Below are 22,127 nucleotides of genomic sequence, written 5' to 3' on the forward strand. Positions count from 1 at the left end.
GTATAAGTTCAAGTATGTCTTGAATGACTGGTAAAATAGAATTGGTGGGCCAATTATCCGCTGTCTAAATAGCTAACTAAAATAATTTTACATTAGACTATTTTTTATAATGAAAATCTTATTTTTCTAACTAAAAATGTATTGCAGGTACATTTCTAAAATTAGAGAACACAGAATTATGTTTTCAAAAAAACCTATAAACATATATAGTACTATATACGTAACGATATAATGACATATGTATACTGAGACTATGTATACATAGAATATACATGGAATAAACATGTTCTTTTTAGTAAATTCATATTAGTGTACGTTTATGTGGCAGTCACAGTTTTAGTGTAATCGAGCAGGCTGTCACTAATTCTCATGTATCTGAGAATTCTCACTATATTATTTTTTTAAGCTGTGTTTCTAGAATTAGAGTCGCCAAGAGTATTCACAGAGTTAAAGTATTTGAAGCATATTGCCAAGTTATCCTGCATAAACATAAGGGTCGTACCAACTTACACAGTTTTGGAAATATTACATTTGCTTGATAGGATGTAGAAATTTACTTTTCCAGTTATATGAAATTTTTCTCAATAAATCACAACACAAAATTTTTAATGCTGCTATTTCTCTGTATTAAAAGAACATTTTCATATTTGGTTATATTCACATGTCTATTACCAAAGTTCACTGTAAATAAATTCTCATGCATTGGTTGGCAGTGTGGGAACTCCAAAACCGTGACTGCTTAGTAGTCAAGATTTCATATTTTCAGACATATTTACAGAAAAGGCCTATTTACCAAAAACAAGTTATGGCCACTGATAAGCACAGTAAGTCATCGTGACCATTATTTAAGGAAACAGTCATGTTTTGAAAGAGAAATTTTAATCAAAACCACATGTGTGAATTTGCCAGCTATTCTTTCCTACTGTGTATACCGATTGCCACTTGGGTTTTAGCTCTGACGTATATTAGGCCATGTGTATATTCCATGTATAAATACACAAATCATAGTCATGGCCATACCCATTCAATGCCAAATTTTGATTCTCTGGGGACTCGGCTTTGTAGCTGGAGTCCACACTTGTGCTAAAGGTCATACGAGTTATGGGATCGAGTAATAAATATTAACTCAATTTCCTGGTTGCCCCTCTTGTACTAAAGACCTGTTGATTACTGGTCAACATAGAGGCACCTTGGCACTCGAGTATTTCAGGAAAGCATGGTCCCCGTTCACTCATCCCACACGAACAGGCCCAGAGCCCTCTAAAAGGAACCAGATGTGGAGTGCCCGGCTGGGGACCTCGGGCAGAGCTTGAGCTTTCTGCAGGTTCGCTTCCTGGGGTGTCTCACAGCTTTAGAAGGGGGCAATTAATTTCCTCGCAGCACTATGCAAACCACCACAAACTGCTGAGAACCGGTTGGTTTTCTTTCTGTGAGACTACGTCCACATGCGCCATAAAATACGACTTTCATAAAAAGCATGCCAGCGTGCCAGCGCTGGTCAGAAGGTCCTCCACGTGGGACACAGGTCACTGACGAGCCGAGCTGGGGATGCATGTGGCCCGGGGCTGTGGAGCCAGGTCAGCAAGGGAGCTTGCTGGGAAACATGGCTGGCTGCAGGGCGGGAGGGGGTCCCCGCTTGCCCACTGGTGCTCTGATTTCTCCAAAGCACCCCAACGAGTTTCCTCACAATGCAAATTAAATCTCAATATGAAACGTGAAAAGAACTGTAGAAACACACCGAGAGGCTAGATTAAAGTACAGATTAAAGTATTTGGCTTCTAGATGCCTGGCACTGATTAATGAACAGAAAAAGAAATAAAACCTAATAACCGAGGAACAAAAATGCTGCAAACTGGAGGACACAGAGGACATTCTTATTTGGAAAAAATTAGGAAACTATGCTCCTAATGGACAGGTGTTTGGAAAAGAAATGCCCTGGTATTCTTTGTTTTTTTTTTTTTTGTTTTTGTTTTTTTTTTTTAATAATCGTTTTCCTTTTATTATGGATCGTTCTTATTCTTACTCTATGTCAGGTTCCTGGTAAGGAATAAAGTCTTACCTTCCATCTGGGTTTGGCGGAGCTCTTGTTCTTTGCAAGAATAAGTAAAAATGCCTTCTTGCTTTTAAAGATGGTGTCCTTCTCCCCTGCTTTTTATCTGCAGGGCTCAGGGAGTCTCTGGAACACTTCTCTCTTTCTCTCGCTCTTTCTCTCCCTCTCTTCTCTCTTTTCTTTATCTCTCTCTCTCTCTCTCTCTGTGTCACACACACACAATCCATTTTTAAACATCTTTTTAGATATTTATTTATTTTTGAGAGAGAGAGAGAGAGAGAGAAAGAGAGAGCACAAGCGGGGGAGGGGCAGAGAGAAAGGGAGACAGAATCTGAGGCAGGCTCCAAGCTCTGAGCTGTCAGCACAGAGACAGACGTGGGGCTCGAGCCCAAGAACTGCGAGATCATGACCTGAGCCGAAGTCTGACACTCAACCGACTGAGCCACCCGGGCGCCCCCACAATCCTTTATCTTACTTGACATTGGCTTGGAAAGGACTAGGCATGTTGTTCAATCTTATACACTCTACAAGATAAATCAAGTAAGATTGAAAAAATGTATTGAATAACCTCGGGGGATTCAGGAACCCCAGACTTTTACCCCCACGTGCACATCCCATGGTGCCAGGCATCTGACTCTTGACAAATCCCAAACTGAAGTTACGACCCTCCCCTTGAATCTGAATGCTCTCATTTTTCTCTGGTGCCTTACCTGGATACCCCATGGTCTGGTGCTGTCTCCTGCCATAGATTTGCTTCCTGCTTCTTGCCCAGGCAGTCTACCTGCAGGCCTGGAAAGTCTCAGAAAGGGCCACTGTGTTAACAGTGCCTGCATTTCCGCGTGGGGAACACCTACCTGGCTATCTATCCACATCACCACCAAGACTTCCTTGCCTTCTCTTTGGCGAGTTGACTGAGCTTCCAGCTCTAAACCTGTGACATGGCATGACTTTGGGTGCATATTTCTCTTAACCTCTGGAACGTGCTGTTTGTAAAAACGGACCATGTCGTTTTCGTCTTCGTATCTCCAGCACCAAATCCAAAGCTATCACTTTGATGATCCAGAATAATCTCTGCAGTTTTTCTTGAATCTCTCCCTTCACTGGGCTCTAAGGAGGGACTGTGATATCCTGAATATTCCTTTCAGGGCTGCATGATAACACGGTTTATTGTATACATGTCGGTCAAGCAAGCGGCAATTTCACTCTTGTGAGGCTTAGGATATGTCTTGCTCACTTGTAAAATGGCAAATTAAAATAACCTGTACTACATCAAGCCACGGCTTTGCATGTTAAAAGAGACGATGGGTGAAAGAATGCATCTTGTAAAATGTGTTATAAATCGATCACTATGTTATCAATTAGGCTATTGATTCAAATTCAAACTATGACTTTTATCAAGTAAAATGCTTTATAAATTCTTTGCTTTGAGGTGTTATTACTGTTCTCCCAGCACTTATTTCAAAAATATTATTATTTGCAAGTAGAGAAACTGAAGCTACATATCAATATAATTTATTCATTCAAAAGTATTTTTTTGGGGGTTGCTGTTTAGTGTCAGGCTTTCTGTCAGACACGTGGGAAATGGTATGAATGGTTCCAATCCAGTCCTGCTTCCAGGATAGCAGGGAAACTGGTTTAAAAAAAACCCTGGACATTGTAAAACTATGTAGGTGGATTATCGGAAACAGACAAGAGGAGAGGTGCCTGGGTGGCTCAGTCAGTTAAGCGTCTGACTTCAGCTCAGGTCACGATCTCACGGTTTGTGAGTTCGAGCCCCGCATCGGGCTGTGTGCTGACCGCTCCGAGCCTGGAGCCTGCTTCAGATCCTGTGTCTCCCTCTCTGCCCCACCCCTGCTTGCGCTCTGTCTCTATCTCTCAAAAATGAATAAATGTTAAAATTAAAAACAAGAAAAGAAACACACAAGAGGAACATAAACCAAAACGTAGGTAGTCAGGGAAGGAATCTTCCAGGTAGAAGCCATGTTAAGTTAAATCCTTGAAGTGTGACGGGTTGAAAAAATCTGGTGCTTGAATAAAAAAGGGCAGCTTCCAAAAAGCTGGTCCAACCTGTATAGACTTCCGTGTGATATACAGTGCTTAAAGCAAGTTGAATCTGGGCAAATATTCAACAACAAATTAACTATGTGCCTACATATGTGCCTACCTGACTTCCGGTATCCTACAGGTGTGTATTTGCACCACCACTATTTTTATACTTTGAAGAAACTAAGGGGCACCTGGGTGGCTCAGTTGGTTAAGCGTCTGCCTTCAGCTCAGGTCATGATCTCAGTGTTCATGAGTTTGAGCCCCGCGTCGGGATCTCTGCTGACAGTGCAGAGCCTGCTTGGGTTTCTCTCTCTCTCTCCATCTCTCTTTGCTCCTCCCCTGCTCACACATGCTCTCTCTCTCACTCTCTCTCTCTCTCTCAAAATAAATAAATAAAATTTAAAAAAAGTCAAAGCACCCTCTTTAATGGTATACTAGTACCATTGACATTATTAGGTGCTAGAAACAACAATAATAAATATTTTCCACATGTTATTTTACCAGCCCGGTAAGCTCTGTCTTGTCTTTATCTTGATTTTTTAATGTTTTATTTGTTTTTGAGAGAGAGAGCGCGCACGCAAGAGGGGGAGGGGCAGAGAGAGAGGAGGACAGAGGATCAGAAGCGGGCTCCATGCTGACAGCAGCGAGCCCGATGTGGGGCCCCAACTCACAGACCGTGAGATCATGACCTAAGCCGAAGTCAGATGCTCAAGCCACTGAGCCACCCAGGCGTCCCTCTTGTCTTTCTAAAAAGGGCCTTGTTTACGATCCTGCAGATGGTTACCAGCAGAATCAGGACTGGAGCCTTGGCCTCTCTAACCCCAAAACCAATGTCTTTACCCTGTCTATTCTATTGCTTCCTTCCAGTGAATGGAAAACTGGGGTGTGCCCCCTCTCGTTGACTGCACACTCAAGGATCAGTACTGCTTTAAAAAAAAATTAAAAGTCGAGATGTTTAAATATACGTTTAATGTTTAAATAGGCTATCGAGTCAAGGCCTTAAGTTTTTTATATTTAACACTTACGATTGGATAACTTGATTTCCTTAATTGTTTCGTCTCAGCTATGTTTGCAATAAATAACTCAAACCAGGAAAACGTAGCATCTAAATGCAATGAGGACGTTAGGTATATGCGATGCGACACAGTAAGAAATACATATGTGGTCCCTGCCCCTGATTCCTGGCACAGAGTTTCTAAAACCCTTATGATTGCCTGAAAATTTGAGTGATAGGGGTGGTAGGAATATCTTTCTTCTAACATTCGTCTTTGATCCCAGTTTCAGACACAAAACTCCTAAGCCTTTCAGAATTTCTTAGGTGATGGGAGCACATGTTCGAATGAGGCAGCTCTTGGTGGGTTTCAGGATAGGGACTGGTCACCGGAAAGATTGACCCATGATTAGAAGCTTGGGACTTTCAGCCCCACCCCAGCCCATCCGCCAGGGAGGAGACAGGGCCTGGAGATTGAGTTGTTAATCATTCACACCTACATAGTGAAGCTTCCATAAATATCCCCAAACCACAGGGTTTGGAGAGCTTCCGGATTGGTGAACACATCCATGTGCTCTGAGGACGGGGTACCCCAACTGCACAGGGCCAGAAGTCGTTCTGGAAAGCACCCTAGTGTCTCTAGATGTTCATCTGTATCTTTTGCAAAATTCTTTATAATAAAGTGGCATACATAAATGTTTCCCTGAGTTTTGTGAGCCATTATAGCAATTTATCCAACTTTAGGAGGAGGTTATGGGAGCCCTGTCTCATACACAGTTGGTCATTATCATAGGTGACCACCCGGGACTTGCAATTCATCTCAAGGGAAGGCAGTTTTGCGGGACTGAGCCCATAAACTGTGGGGTCTGACGTCAACTCTGGGTAGGTAGTGTCTGAATTGAATTGAATTGAATTGAATTGAATTACACCTAGCAGGTGTCACAGGGCATTTGAGAATTGTTTGGTGTGGGGGAAAAAAACCCCACACAATTGGTGTCAGAAATGTTGTGAGTGCATAAGAAAATAGTTTTTTATTTATTCATTTGCAAAGCAGAGAGGATTCAGGCAACCCAAAGCAGCAGAAGAGGATGCTAACACAGGTGACTGTACACCCAGGACGAAAGGAAAATGTTGTAAAGGAAGACTCTCTTTCACTTTCTATGAGATTCCATGGGTAGAGTCCAAGGAAAGATTAAGTGATACGTGCCCTCTATGAATGTTAATTTTAAAATTCAACATTTTCATATTGGTATTGGCACCAAAGCTATACTTGCTTTGATGTATTCTGAAAGTGATGGAACCATTATGCAAACCTATGGGAGTGTCATTTCTCCCTACACAGCAGTCCACGTTTGCAGGCACGCAGACTGTGAGCGCCTCTTCGTGCCCCCAACACCCACGTAGCAGCCACGTGGCAAACACACGTCTCCAAGACCTTTACTGTCCTTGGCTCAGGATGCTGTGAGGCCCTTGACTGTGTCCCCTGGGAGAGGAGATCCATCATTTTTCTTCTGCTTCTCCAGATCCCAGGAGGAATGGAATTTGCGAAACACTTCAAGCTCTCTCTGTCACCTTTACTGCGTCCCCTGGGGCATCTGGAATGACTTTGAGGATTATGCACCTTTGGGAAGAATACTCAGTTTTGTATGGCTCAGTCCGAATCTTCTTTTTGAGGAAAATGAGCTACTTTCTCAGGAAAGCCTCGGAGGCTTACTCGACCTCTGCGGGGGACACCTGTCCTGCTCCAGCTCTGTGAGGACCGGTCAAGTCCGGCCAATTCTGTTAGTTACAGCCACCCGTTTCTCATACAAAGCTATATTCTCCAATGAAGCCATAATTAGAAAGAAAAGTATTTTTTAATCTCCCGTATGCCTCTATGTTTTGTTTTTCTAATTTGCATCGAACCTGAGCATAAAAGTGGGATTTTACTTACGGGGTATCCCCTCAAGATCCCCAAACATCTTCATTTCTCCAATGAAAAGTGTTCGTCTCCTTATACTTTAACAACCTAAGAGGCACTCACATGGCATTTAAGAATGCGTGCTTTGAGAGCGGTGGGACCAGGTATGACCTAAAGCTTAGTGGCTTTGGGAAAGGGACTTGACCTCTTGAAGTCTCGGATTTTCACCTTTAAAATAAAATACTGGGGCGCCTGGGTGGCTTAGTCTGTTAAGTGTCTGACTCTTGATTTCAGCTCAGGTCGTGATCTCACGGTTCCTGAGTTTGAGCCCTGAATCAGGCTCTGCACTGACCATGCAGAGTCTGCTTGGGATTCCCCCCCCCCTCTCTCTCTGTCTCTCTCTCTCTCTCCCTCTCTCTCTCTCTCTCTCTCTCTCTGCCGCTCCCCCCCACTCACATGTACACATGCTCTTTCTCTCAAAATAAATAAATAAACGAAACGAAACGAAACGAAACGAAACGAAAATAAATACTACTCACCACAAAGGAAAGTAGTGCAATGAAAGTTACACTGTGTTTAACATAGTTCCTAGTATAAAACAGCACTCTTTAAATGATAGCTAATGAGTTAAAACTCAACTTTTCAGCCTGATATGTATGACCTTCAAAAATAAACTCTTAACCTATATCCTTAGACTCCTCTTCCACCGTTCCTTCACCAAAGTTATGGAATATAAAAAAATATAAAGTCACATCAATATAGTCTCAGGTAAGGCTGTGGTAACAAATCACCATAGACCAGGTGGCTTATAAACAAGAGACATGTATTTCTCACAGTTCTGGAAGCTGGAAATCCAAGATCAGCGTGCTAGTGTGGTTAAGGTATCCTTCTGGTTTTGCAGATGGCCATATTCTTGTTATATCTTCATATGGTAGAAGCAGAGAGAGAGAGAGAGCCTCTGAGGTTCCTTTTATAAGGGCGCTAACTTGTTTCATGAGGGCTGCACCCTATGACCTCATTTCCTCCCAAAGACCCACCTCCAAATTCCATCACATTGTGGGTAATGATATCAACGTGTGAATTTTGGAGGGACACAAACATTCAGTCTATTGTACGTGTATGTATGTATACATACATGCATAATAAAATGAGATACATATGAAAGTGTCATAATTTTGTACACACAGTAGCGATCAAAAGAGGGTAGGGCCCACATCAACCCCAGGAGAGGAGACAGCAGATGACCAACTTGAGGATGCATGGGCATTCTTCAAGTACTCAGGGACAGTCCAACAAAAAGCAGAATAAGCAGGCAGAGGAACCCAAACATCATGCTAGTTTAAGGAAATACAAGTAGTTAAATGTTCTCAAACTTTATTATGCAAAAGCATCTCCTATGGAACTTGCTAGAAGTGCAGGTTCCAAATTCTGACATGGTAAGATGGGGTCTGGGCATTACTATGTATTAAATATAATTTACATGCAATAACACGCATACGTTCTAAGCGTACCATTCAACGAGTGTTGGAAAATATGAACAGCACTGTAACCACCACTCACTCAAGATATAGAATATATCTATCACCCCAGGGAGTTCCCAGTGGTGCCCGTATTTTTAACATCCACTCCTTAAATGCCACTAGAGCCTAAGACAACAGAGTTTTATAAAGAAAAATGAGGTTGGAGGGGTAGCAGAGGCCAGATCTTGGTGGACTTATGGGCTCAGATGAGGAGTTAGAAACCCCTCCATTAGTGTCCAGTGAAGAATTCTTCCAATCATCATATCTCAAGCTGCCTTATCTTAATATTCATGCTAATGAATTCATCTAATATTCACCTGTTTCACAGAAGACTTTGTCTTCTGCCCTTCTCTGTCTGCTGTCAGCATGTGACCTACACAGATGAGGTCATGCCAATGACAAATGTTGACACTAGAGGAAAATGGGGAGGGGTTACGGAGAAAAGTCGCACAGAAAATATGTATATGTGATCAAGCCCTTAACTGTATGGAAAGATGCTCCACATCAGTCACAATAAGAGAAATACAAACGAAAGCTCTGAGATACCGTTGAGACACCATTTCCCACCTAATCGGTTGGATCATCAAAAATGTAAAAGCATGGCACCATATTTTTTGTGGCACATCTGTGAGGATATGTCTCTCATGTTGCTGACAGGGACGTGAATCAATACGACCTCTGTTAGCAGGAATTTGGTACATCTGGTCAAGTGCTGTTAGCGAAATGTACACTTTCGCCTGGCCATCCTGATTCTGGGAATAGATCCCCGAAAACACACTGCCAAAAATAAGGAGAGAAATACGTACATGGATATCCACGGCAGCACATTGGTAATAATGAAAGACTGGGAACTTCTGAAATGTTCCTAAACAGGAGACAATAAACTGTGACACAATCACAGATAAAGTTCTATGCCCTTGTAAAAAGGAATGGGCTCTATCTCTATACCCTTGTGGGAAATAACCTTTGGAATATATTGTTAAAGGGGAAAAAAGGGAAAAAACCAAAAATGTTATCGTATGAAACTCTTTATCTAAAAAAAGGAATAAAAAGATACATTCACACATCTATTTCTTACATTAACATAGTTGATAAGTTATATTCCCTTATAACAAACCTAAAATATATCTACACATTTTTGTATTAACATAAAACCTATATTAATATTAAATATACAATCATAAAAGGATAAAAATTAAAAACTACCTTTGGGAAGGTAGAAACTAAATCGGGATGAGAACAGGAAGACAACACTAGACTTCTCTGAATATACTTTGTTTTGCAGACATGACTTTGGAATCGTTTAATATTTTGTATAATTATAAACAATGAAAGCAAAATTGTGTATCAATTTGGTGATAGAATCACCCAGAGATTGACTTCATTATTCGACTATCCATACCTAACAAGATATTTCCTAAGAACTGATAAAAAATAGAAGTCTTAACATGTTTTCAGAAAACATTGTTGGTGGTAGTGTTTATACTGCAATTTTCAGACTGTTGTGGATGCCTCTGGAGAAAACAGATGAGAAATTATGTCGGTTTCTTTGATAAATGGAATTTTCAGGATGTGTGCGTGCTTGCATATTGATGAGGTTAAGAAAAGTGTTTGTGGTTCTGAATTTGCATTGGCAGCGTCAGTATGAACCCATGAAGTGTTTTATCTTAAAAACACTTCTTAGGGGCGTCTGGGTGGCTCAGTTGGTTGAGCACCCGACTTTGGCTCAGGTTATGATCTCAAGGTTCACGAGCTCAAACCCCGCGTCGGGCTCTGTGTTGACAGCTCAGAGCCTGGAGCTGCTTTAGATTCTGTGTCTCCCTCTCTCTGTCCCTCCCCTGCTTATTCTCTGTCTCTCTCTCTCCCTCAAAAAATAAATAAGCACTTTTAAGAAAAAAAAATGTTTTCTTTTTTTTTATTGTTTATTCATTTTTGAGAGAGAGACAGACAGCATGAGTGGGGAGAGACAGAGAGAGAGGGAGACATAGAATGTGAAGCAGGCTCCAGGCTCCAAACTGTCAGCACAGAGCCCAAGGCAGGGCTTGAACTCACGAACTATGAGATCATGACCTGAGCCGAAGTCAGATGCTCAACCGACTGAGCCGCCCAGGTGTCCCCCAAAAAGCATTTTCTAGCTCAGTTCACTGGAAAGGCCTAGAAAACCCTGACCAACCCAGCAGCAAAGAGAACTCCTACTCTTCAACTATGGTCTCTAAATAAGGAACCAGGGCTCCTTGGATAAACAGCTGATTAAGAATAACAAAACCTATGCAAGGCACACACACACACACACACACACACACACACACAATATTAGAAAGATAAAAGAGACATAACTATAGGAATAAAAGATATTTTTAAAATACCGTGAGAGATATTCTAAACAATTTTATGCCAATAATATTTCAGTAAATTATAATTTACCAAAAATTGACTCAAATTTTTTAAAACACCTTAAATAAATAAAAAATGCATTGTGTAGTCAAAAATCAGCTATTAAATTCTAAACAATTAGGATTGGAGCACCTGGGTGGCTCAGTCGGTTAAGCATCTGACTTCGGCTCAGGTCAAGATCTCTCGGTCCGTGAGTTTGAGTCTCACGTCAGGCTCTGGGCTGACAGCTCAGAGCCTGGAGCCTGATTCAGATTCTGTGTCTCCCTCTCTCTCTGCCCCTACCCTGCTCATACTCTGTCTCTCAAAAATAAATAAAAACATTTATAACAAAAAATAAGGATTAAAATACACACTTACCCTACATATGGTAAGATCTTGAGTGAGTTATATATGCTTCTTTTTGCTTAGAAACTTTTTTCTAATACACACTTTATATAGATGTAAGGATAATAAATATGTAGAGAGTCAAAAATAAACCAAAATAACACAAGTAAGTTTTTACAAACCCATTTTTAGATTTCATTTTTTTCCCTATATTTCCTTAGCTTGTATGATGGCACTTCCAGAGCTGTGGTCCCAACAGCCTACCTGTTAGAAAGATAGACACTTCTGTTTTTCCCGGAGAATTAGTGTCTGAAGAGACTGACCTACTTCATGCAGGTCTCTGTTCGCCACGTGTCACAGGGACCTAGACCACTGTCCTGATCCTGCTGGTCTTTTCCCTCATGTTGCTCCTTCCCAGGGAATTTTGTCCTCCCACTAAGCCTGGAGAAGGTGACTCTCCCACCTTTGTTCTTCATTAGCAGTGGGACCTTCGCTCAGTTCCTCTCTTGTCTAAACCTGTTTCCTCATTTTAAAAAACCAGTCAGCATTCTATCAGGAAGGTTAAAGATGGGGTTTTCTGTAAAGCAAGCAGTATTCTCACCTGGCACGAAGTAGACATCGGCTACACCATGTTAATTTCCTTCTTCAAAGGGGCATGGCAGGACATTTGACACAGCCACTCTTTTTTTTTCTTAATGTGTATTTATTTTTGAGAGAGAGAGAAAGAGAGAGAGTGGGGAAGAGGCAGAGAGAGAGGGAGACAGAGAATCCGAAGCAGGCTCCAGGCTCCGAGCTGCCCGCACAGAGCCCGACGCGGGGCTCGAACTCATGAACTGCGAGATCATGACCCAAGCCGAAGTCGAACACTTCACCAACGGAGCCACCCAGGCGCCCTGAGATATATATTTTTTTCCTATCACGACGGCAGGACTTCTTTCCCACTCTTGTGGGCCGGCCACACAGGAGGCACCACCCAGTGTGAGCGTGTGTGTGAGTGTGCAAGGTTGTTCGTGTGCAGGTGTGTATGCACGGGTACATGGGCGCGTTCACACATTTATGCCCAAGCACACACTCTCCCTGTTCTAAAGTGGCCTCCACATTTGCCCTCAGCTTCGGAACTATAAAGAGGAAAACATTGATGGGGAGGGGAGGGATAATAGGGGAAGTTCGCCTACATCAGAGACATTTGACCCCATCACAACATCAGCAAAAATAAAACAAGAGGAAAACCCAGCCCGCCTCGCACCCCAGACGATCTGAACATGGTAAGGTAATAAAGCGTGATAGAAAAAAAAAATGACAGCATGTCACGCAGTTATGATTGTTCAGAGAAAACATCCCTTTCATAATCTTATTAGGGGAAGAGAGTGGGGGTTTTGTGTCTTCTTTGTGAAGCGCCATTTATTTTTATGGATAGTAAAAAGGAAATAAATTTTCCGGAAACGGCTCCTTGGTGGATCGGGGTCCACGCAGCCCATTCTGTGTTTATAGATAAGCAAAAGGTCAATTGAATGTTATGTGTTTTGTGTGTGGTGTGCTTAGATGCTGCACAACACCGTGTGGTGAGGGAGCCGGCTGGCTGGCTAATTCAACCTTTCTTCTAGCCTCCTTTAGAGACTGGTTGAAGGGGACGTGCCCGTGCCAGGGGCTGTCGGGGAAATGCCTATCAATCCCCTGCCAGGAGGATTTGTTTCACCGGTGGGATTTAATACTCTGTGGGAGATTCGAATGTGTTGCTTTTGTCACTGCGGAAAATATACGGATCATTTTTCAGGCACGTGTTTGACGGGTTCCAAAGGAGTGGCATATGCATCTCTGATTAACGACCTCCTCCTGCGCTCCTGAGGTCACTGTGACATTTCGTTAAAACATAAAAGCGGGGACCTGTTTGGAGAGAGCGGAGGGAGGCTGTGCCCAGACCCTGTTCTGAGAGAGACGGGGGTCCTAAGATTCAATTCCTCTCCAGACACACGGTGTGAAATCACTTTCTGGGGAGTGCCCTGCTTTCCTTAACCACTTTTCTCATTCATTCGACAAATATTTAATTAGCCGACACCACGCACGAGAGTCTACGTGCCAGACCCAGAGAGGACCCTGCCCTTAAGATGTTTGATTTCTAATAGAGACAGGAAGCAGGATGCATTCAGTCATCCGAGAGCCTTTCGTATGCTCACTCACCAGCTATTGAGAGTCTAACAGGGAAAGACGCAAGAAGGGTGAGCACCTGTCATGGTCCAGACAAGGCATTAGGCATTTGCACAAGATTTTTCTCACGTTATCCTTGTTAAATATGCTTATCTCCTTGGGCGGGGTGGGGCAGGTAAGAAACCGAGGCTCACGGAGATCTCGGCAGTAAGAAGGGACCAGAATCCAAACCCAGGTCGTCTGGCTAAGACTGAGTGAGGAAAGGGGCGATGGGCAGTGGGTGAAGCCAGGTGGGATGGACAGAAGGGAGTGGGTAAGAGGTGGGCGGGTGAAGAAAGAGCTTCTCAGAGGAACTGGTGTTGGACTGAGCACTGGAAGGATCCAGATGAACGCGAAGCTGCTCTGGGCAGACAGCAGTGACCTTCTCTGCGCCCCACCCGTGTTCTCTTTAATGCGGCAGAGGAGTTCGTGAGTGGGAGCAGACCCAGCCCAGGCATGGAAGGGATCCGAGAGGGGTGAGCATCCCAGGGTGGAGGAGTGACAGGAGTCAGCACATTCCTGTCCCCCAAGCCCCCTCTCCATGGTGGCCCCTGTGGTCGTCACTTCCCTCCCTCACCCTGGTCTCCTTCCCTGCTCCTCCCTCCTTGCTCCCAGAGGGGCTCCTCCAGAGTCATTCTGTCCTTCGTACTGATGTTCTCCAGCAACCTCAAGCACCAGCTCTGTGCAGCTCTACCCAAATGGCCTCCAGACCCCTCCTTGGCCTTGACCTCTGGCTCCTGACCGGCCGAAATGTTCTGACTTCGAGTCATGCCTGCGAGTGAGCGGCCCTTCTTTTCTGTTCCGGTTTCCCCCGTTTTGTTCACGTTGGGACTCCACCCCACCCGGACTACAGTGGTCCCTTAATAGCACCTCCTTCTGGTTCCTTCGACAGCCCCTGCTAATGATGGTGAGGCCACGTTCATATGCATCTCTCTTACTGTCCTGTGAGCGATCCCAGACCACTGTGATTCCCTTTTGCCTTCCAAGTATCTGGCGATCTCTAAGCTGTCAGTGATGCCTGTGGGATGCCTGTGCTCCTGGTCCCGCATATGACTATGACTAACTTGATGACACCTCACCAGGGGACCTTGCTGACACCTCACCAGGTCTGTCAGTGGCTACCCACTACAGACAGGATAAAGATATGTTCCCATATGTTCCATGGCCTTCCACCGGAGGCCACTCACAAACTGGCCTGGGAAATCTGTCTCTCACCACTCTCCCAAGAGCAAATTTGGCCCTCCCCCTCCTACCATGTCTCTGCTATCCTGGTGTCCTCATTGCCTCCTTTTCTTCTCTTTTCCCAATTAAATGCCAACCATCTCACAAAGCCAGATTTGAATCCCGCCCCATCCACAGATCTTTCTAGACTTCCCTAGCCTGAAGTCATGGGCTGTTAAGGTCTAGAGCACGCCTACATCCTCCCGGATACCTTTTCCTGTGAGACATCCCCTAAGGGACTCAGGCTTTTCTCTCCACCAGCCTGTAGACACCATGATGGCCGGGCCCCTGGCGTGCATGATATTTTGCACCTCTGATGTGCTGTGCACAGGAAGGATGCCGAATAAAGCTGCCATTATATATCATCTTCCAGAACTTGCAAAAGACAGTTCTTCAAGTGCACCCTTTCCCTTCTGGCATGAGTCAGATTCCAATCATTGTTCAACACACACGCACGGTGCAAGTCAACTCAGATCCTGTAAGCCACGCCTTTGCAAGGCTTCCTCCGCGGCGGTGGCCGTGTCTGCAGGGCACATACCTGCTCTGACTAGCAAACGGGCTGGGTGTGTGACATTTCAATGGCAGGTTCAGTTAGGGACTGCGATTGAATTACAGTGTTTGATGACTGCAATGGGAGCCGCTCGTTCTTTGGGGGGGGGGGGGAATTTTGAAAACCAGCCTTCTTCTAATGGGAAGCACCTGCTGACTCAACACGGGGTCTACTTTCCATTGAAGCCATTCCGCTTCGTCCTAAAACTCATTTTATACTTTCGATCCGTTCTGGCCCAGGTACTAAGTGGTTTAGGCTAGAACATGCCGCCTGGTGAATGGTACACTGACTTTCTCAGCTTAATTAAATCTCTACCTGGAGGGATTACAGCCAAGCAGTGGCTGGAACTTGAAATCCTACCCACCTGCCTCCGCAGACTTCCTGCACCGGAATGGCCAGGCTAGAATGCCCCCAAAGAAAGAGGTCTGTTGTGAAAAGAAGTTGCATTACCTGCCCATCCAGTGGGATGAATTTTCGCCATGCTGAAAACCTTCAGCTGAGCAAGACTCCGGGACCTTTGCAAGGTGGGGAGAGGTGAGTGGGAAACTCCACTGACTTTGCAAACTAATCCCTGCCCTGAACACTGATACGGGACCAAGCCCTCCGCCTTCTCAACTGTCTTAAAAAGAAACAGAGGAATTATGAAAGAGGGTGGAATTTCAGCCTCAGCCACTTTTAACTCCCTAAGTACCTGCGTAATTTCCCCCCCAGACAATGACCGTGTGTTTCAGAGCCTCACATTCGTATCAGTTGGCTCTTAAACCAAAGGTGTTCAGATGCCTGTAGAGTTTGCCAATCGGAGGATCCATCTGTATGGTTCCCTCATCATGTCTGTTACCCATTCTTTCCAAGAAGCTGCTGGTGACACCCTGGCTTGGACTGCATTCCTGTGGTGACAGCAAAGGACCTTGCTGCCCCAAGACAATTCAATTTTACTTTAGAGTCTGTGAGTATAACTCCAAGAAGCTGTGTAACTGTGGTATATTTCTAAATGAAAAGTTGCGTGCTGCAAATCGCCCCCCACCTTGCCAAACGTGCAAGTCTGTGATAACCAAAATCTATATCCCACATCCATTTCTTTTCTTTTTTTTTTTTGTTTGACAATATTTTATTTTATTTTACTTTATTTTATTTTTTTAAGGTTACTTTATTTTATTATTTTATTTTATTTTATTTTATTTCATTCCAATTTTTTATTTAAATTCCAGTGAGTTAACATAGAGTGCAATATTGGTTTCAGGAGTAGAATTCAGTGGCCCATCACTTACTTCCAACACCCTGGGCTCATCATACCAACTGCCCTCCTTAGTACCCCTCACCCATCCAGCCCAACCCCCACCCACCTCCGCCATCAACCCTCAGTTTGTTCTCTAACTCGAAGAGTCTCTCGTGGTTTGTTTCTTTCTCTCACCCCTCCCCAAATGTTCATCTGTTTTGTTTCTTAAATTCCACCTATGAGTGAAATCATCCACAGCCACTTGTACTGATGGCTCAGTAATAATTTGGGCAAAGGCCGTAAAGTTTGGGATCAGATGAACCTAGGTTCAAATGTAAGATGTGAGACTTTGGCAGAGTCCCTCGATGTCTCTGTTTTTTTCTCTATACAAAGAGTGAAAGAATCTCCCGTTCTCAAGGTTCCTAAGATCGTAGGGAGGATTAAAAGAGACAATGGTTTCAAAGTGCTCTGTGACCTCCTTGGCATGTAGTAGGTGTGGAATAAAATGTACTTAATTTCTCCTTTCTTCTCCGACAGTGAATATGATGGTGTTCACATAATGCCAAAGGGGCTCTTACTCTCATTTGTAAACATTCCCACAATTTACTACTGTTAAGCAACAAAAGGAAAAATCGTGGCTTACTGGCATCTCAAACCACTTATCCAGAACACGACCAATCCCTGAATTAATGTCTGGTGGTAGCTGTCGTGTCAGGAAGGAAAAATTAGTGACTCCCACGTTTGGTGGAAATAGAGACTGAAAACAGCTAAGAGAGACTGGCAAACGGAAACTCAAAGCTTTGCATCGAGTGCTTTTTTCTATTGAAGAAACCTGGTGCTTTCCAAATCAGTGCACATGTGGGTTTCTTCTTGATTCTTCTTTAATCTCATCATATCTATCTCAATTGCTCACCGGCAACATAGTCTCAGATATTTTATGATACTTAATTTTGAGAAAATGGTTTCACCATGGTAGCAAAATAACAACAATATATTAAATATAATTCCCTACTGCACAGAACTTTATAAATGTCATCAATATTTATACAACATGTAAGCAGAAAATCAAAGCTATCTGAGACCGAGGCAGAAAGCATACACATACAGGATCCCTTCCCCATTGTGCAGTTTTCGCTGCTTAGATTAGGGGAAAATATTCTGGGATGTTCCTTTGTTACCACAGTTTTTACCCCATGTCTGAAAATTGCTCTTTATTCCAAATGTATCCCATTTTTTTTCTCCATCTGATCAATGATTCTTATTTACCTTCTTAAAATGAGTTTGCCTTTGGTGTAACAAATATAACAATATCAAAGAAAGGAGTGGCGGTGGGGGTGGGGGGGGGGTCAGACCAAAGATGAAAGCATCTGATACGTGTACTCAGTTGTAATCAGAACAGAGAAATCACTGAGTAAAAAATGCAGTTAAACCTTTGTTGGGTCATAGTGAGCTGGTAGGGTCTTTTCTTCACTAGAGCTTTTGAGCTAGTCCCCACCCAGCCTAGCTGTCATGGAATAGTATCTTTGAAATCATTGACAATGGAGGAAAACGTATTATTTTGATAACGTTGCGTTAGACCCCTACTGATGTCTCGGTCAGATCCCCCGGTGTTGACCTAGTTAAGCCACCTGCTTTGTGCCTGCCACATAACACTGTTTTCAGTTAAGGGGAAAGAGAAGTAGGTGTTCTTCTCAATTTCCAAATTGCCAAGTATGCACTGAAGTTCCCATTTCTTCTTTAGTAACTTACTTTAATTTGTTGTCTGGAGTTAAGGTAAATCATGAGATCACAGCACACGACTCAGCGACTTAGTGGTGAGCGATCCCTCCTCTTTGAAAAGCAGAAATGATGGGGCACCTGGGTGTTTAAGTCAGTTAAGTGTCTGCCTTCAGCTCAGGTCATGGTCTTACGACGCATGAGTCTGAGCCCAGCATCGGGCTCACTGCTTGCAGCACGGACTCCCCTTTGGATCCTCTGTCCCCCTCTCTCTTTGCCCCTCCCCTGCTCGTGCTCTCTCTCTCTCTCTCAAAAATAAATAAACATTAAAAAAAATAAAGGCAGAAATGATGACCGGCTTTTATAGGGCAGCAATTATGCTTTGGCACTTTGCATCCATCCGTCCATCATCACTTGACTTCATCCTTGCAACAGCTTTTGAGGTAAGTATTACTGTACCATTTTACAGCTAAAAAGTTGAAGTTTAGCAACATCATGGAACTGGTCAGATGTCACAAAACAGGGTAGAATCAGGGTTCAAACAGACGGTTCAACCCTACACCCCTCATTTTTTCTTTTTTCTTTTAATTTGATTAACGTTTATTTACTTTTGAGAGAGAGACCGAGTGTGAGCAGGGGAGGGGCAGAGAGAGGGAGACACAGAATCCGAAGCAGGCTCCAGGCTCCTTGCTTGTCAGCACAGAGCCCGATGCGGGGCTAGAACTCCGAAACCGCGAGATCGTGAGCTGAACCGAAGACAGACAGACGCCCAACCAACCGGCGTACCAATTGTTTTTATTTGGGAGAATGAAAACTACAACATGCTTACTCTGCCATTAAAATCTGTACTTCTTAGTTTCCCTGGTCCTGTGTTACCTCTTTCTCCTCTAAGGGGGGGAAAAAAAGTAGGTTTAGGCTGTAAACCTCGTGACCACAAGTTTCCCGAAACAGAATCTCTTTAGGGAAGAGGCATGACATCAAACGTTGCTGACTGACAGCCTTTTAATCTCAGAACTACTACCTCCAATTTCAGTAGTGGCCAAAACAAGAAAGAAGAAATATGAAGGCAAGACGGACTTTGGGGGAAAAAGGTCATCCCCCGTGTTGCCAAGAGCTGAGTTAGCAAGCGATCTTCATAAACAGCCTCAATTACGTTTCGCCTCCTCTGCACCGATGGGTCGTCCCACCGAGGGATGTTCCCGTCACCAGATGTGCCGATTCCCGGGTGCAGCAAGGCGAGCTCACAGTGTATCTGACTCACTTGGGTTTCGTTCCGAGGGTCATCGCTCTCCCAGGTCAGCATTTTTCTCACTTCTCAAGTAACTCGGGCATGACAAACCAATGTGTCATCCTTGTTTCTTTCCCTCCCCTCCAGATATGCTGTTCAATCAATACCAATCCCCAGTGGTTCCAACAACCACTCTGGGCTGGTGACTCCCAGTCTGGAGGCATAATGGTGGTCGAACACAGAATGGACACATTGAAAGCGACATCACCGCAATGTGATACACTCGGAAACAGTCATCTTCCTTGAAGGACAAGCCCAGGAAGGACAGGGTGGAGAAGTCCACGCTCTTACAGAACAGTTTCGCACCTCGCCTTCGACCTGCGCTCAGAAACATTTCTCGACAATCAGGCTATAAGCTTACCTTTTTCAAAGTACGGTTACCCCCAGAAGCGTAGGTCGTGTAAATGGTTACCTGTTAGCAACTGGCTTAGGAAGTCAAAACAGTCAGAGATTATGTACATTTATGCCTGAAACTAATCCCAGGCCCTGTCATTTCTAGTGGCCATGCAAATTACCATGTGGTCCCTTCTGCAATAGAATCTTTTATCATATGTCATTTTTATGCGCTCGATAGCTGTGTCCCCCCCAAATTCGTGTGTTGAAGCCCTACCATCCAATGTGACGGCATTTGGAGCTGGGATTCTTGGGGAGGCAGAGAGGATACATTAGGTCATGGGGGTGGAACCCTAATGCTGAGATCATTGGCTAATAGAAAGAAAAAGAGAAAGAGAGAGATCTGTCCATGTGCACACAGTGAAGAAAGGCCAAGTAAGGTCCTAGCTAGAGGCTGGCCGTCTGGAATTCAGGCAGCAGTCTCTCACCAGGAGCCAAATATGCTAGCACCTTGACCTAGGACTTCCAGTCTCCAAAATTGTGAGAAATCAATCTCCGTTGTTCCAGCCATCCAGTCTATGGCATTCTGTCATGGCAGCCTGAGCCAAGGCATAACATCCCTTTTCATCAAATTTAGCTAACACTGTTACCCACATAAATGGGAAAAAAAATTAGGAACAAAGGGGTTGAAGAGCCGTGCAAGTGCATGGTCCAGGTAGGGCCAGATTTGGAATGCTCACTTGTTGCCTAATCGGAGCAGAGCCCCTGAAAATGCTTCTCAACACATTCATCCCCAATTATATTTCTGTTCCAGAGCAAAAAAAAAAAAAAAACCAAATGGAGTGGAGAAGGTGTGGGTAGAGATACATGTCAAAGACTACATCTTATGAAATCAAAATCAGAACACATGACCAGACAAGGGACTTCTGGAAGCTGTAGGACAGAAAGACTAAATTCAGGACAAGAATGTACAGCCATTGCAATTATTGAGCATAGAAAACACTTTTTCCTTCCCTTAAAGTTTTGCCAAAACAGAAGTGTGTAAACACGATTATATTTGGCACTCTTTAGCTTGCAAGTGACCAAAATCCATCCCAAACCACTTAAACACTTGACGGAAGGTGCTGGAGCTTGTCTTCAGGCACACTGCTCCTAGATGCTCTCTCCACGTCATTGAGTGGCCGTGTCCCACAGCCTTCGGTTCCGTTTCCCCTGGGTCAGCCTTATTTTCAGGCAAGTTCTCCCACAGTGGATAGAGAGCAGGGCACCAGAAGGCCTCGGGTTTATAATCCAGACACTAGGGAGTGAGGGATTAGGGGCTGATGATCGCTGGTCAGCCTGGGTCACGTGAACCCCTGACCAAGCCTGAGTTGCCATAGGCCAGACCTTGAACCTGTCCCTACCCAATAGGCTGGTATATGAGGACAGCCACCGCCCCCCCAACCCTGACCAAATCACAGCCCCAGGCCCAGAAAGAGGCAGTTCCCCCAGGGAAAGTGTAGGCGAAGATTAGCTCTGCGGCAACAGACCAACAGATGCTCTCACTTATTCAACTTCTTTCTGTTTAACTACTGTATTATATTATACGCATCGTTTCTGTTTGCATATTCTTCTAACACTGACTATCCTGTGAAAATGTATGATGGGCCGCAAACTCCATTCAACACACATGAGGTCAGGCCGTAATGAAACCTCTGAAATGCTCCTTGAAAGCTGCTCGATTAAGCGTTTTAAATTTATGCTTTTATCACAACGTACAGCATCCTATGTCAATGTATACATTTATGCGTGCATACGATGTGTGAGCATATGTGTGTATGTGCGCCCGTCTATGCACACACATGCATGCACAGATCATCATTATGGTGTTGACTACAAACCAACCTCCCTCCTCTCCCCTCCCCTCTTCCCTCCTTCCCAGCCAGCCGCTGCTCTGATAGTGGAGAGTGTTAACTTTGAACCAGAGAGATCAGCTCTTTGCCTCATATAACTCGCTTTACGGGGGGAGAGGAGGAGACAGAAAATAAACGAACAAGCAAAATCAGAATGCCATCTGGTGTTAAGGAAATTGGCTGGAGGCTGGGTCTGTCGCCCACATAGCAGGCATTGGTGACTTCTCTTTTTGTCGTTGTCACAATTTTTTTTTGTTAATTTATTTACTTTGAGAGAAAGAGTGCAAGCAGGGGAAGGGCAGAGAGAGAGGGACAGAGAATCCCAAGCGGGCTCCGTGCTGCCAGCCCAGAGCCCAACCCGGGGCTCAATCTCAGGAACAGTGAGGTCATGACCTCAACCAGAACCAAGAATCGGACACTTAACCGACTGAGCCACCCATCTGCCCTATCGTTCATCCTTTTAAAGAAACCTGGGCCTCACCAATGGTGGGGTCCCCTGAAA

The sequence above is a fragment of the Panthera uncia genome (assembly GCF_023721935.1).
Source record: "Panthera uncia isolate 11264 chromosome B3 unlocalized genomic scaffold, Puncia_PCG_1.0 HiC_scaffold_1, whole genome shotgun sequence".
Lineage (NCBI taxonomy): Eukaryota > Metazoa > Chordata > Mammalia > Carnivora > Felidae > Panthera > Panthera uncia.